The sequence below is a fragment of the Takifugu flavidus genome, chromosome 7 (assembly GCF_003711565.1).
Source record: "Takifugu flavidus isolate HTHZ2018 chromosome 7, ASM371156v2, whole genome shotgun sequence".
Lineage (NCBI taxonomy): Eukaryota > Metazoa > Chordata > Actinopteri > Tetraodontiformes > Tetraodontidae > Takifugu > Takifugu flavidus.
This window is the reverse complement of record NC_079526.1, coordinates 16,278,408-16,279,049: the sequence shown is the minus strand read 5'-3', so window position 1 is coordinate 16,279,049 and position 642 is coordinate 16,278,408.

Here is a 642-nt window from a genome sequence, read left to right as displayed (position 1 = left end):
GCAGACACTAGGCCAGGCTGACACTAAAAGGGGACAGAACTCAGTTCCTATCGCCACGGTAACGTGCTGATGGGGGACAGACAAGCTCCAGCTGCCATAGTTGATCATGTAGCTGCAGAGTTTCTCTGAGTCTCGCTCAGACGATCCACTTTCTGCCGCTGTCACACTCCGCGCTTCACCCTTGGTCTTTCCTCCTTTGGGCGACACCTGATCACCATGTTCAGCCGTTCCTCACATCAGCCGTTATAAAGATCACACACACCGCGTACACACCTACAACAGCTCATCACGACACAAAAAGCTCCATAGACTGAGTCTCTTTGTCACCTGTGGACGTGTGTTTAGGTCCTGAGTGAATGTGTCTCCAGGCCACGGGTGCTTTAGATGTTATCTCCAGTGACGAACCCTGATCATGCAGCCTGAGACTGAGACACATCCTCAACCTCAACCTGCTGTCTGTCACCTCCTTAATCCGAGGAGACGTGCACGATTGCCCAGGCACTGCAGCAGCCGCCTGTGGGGGTCCTTACAGCCAGGAAGGGCAGGCGCACTATTAACCTCATCACCCTCCCCTTTCACCTTTACGGCCCTGTCATTCTACACCCTTCACTTCTACACCACTACCTGGAATTACCCTGGAGA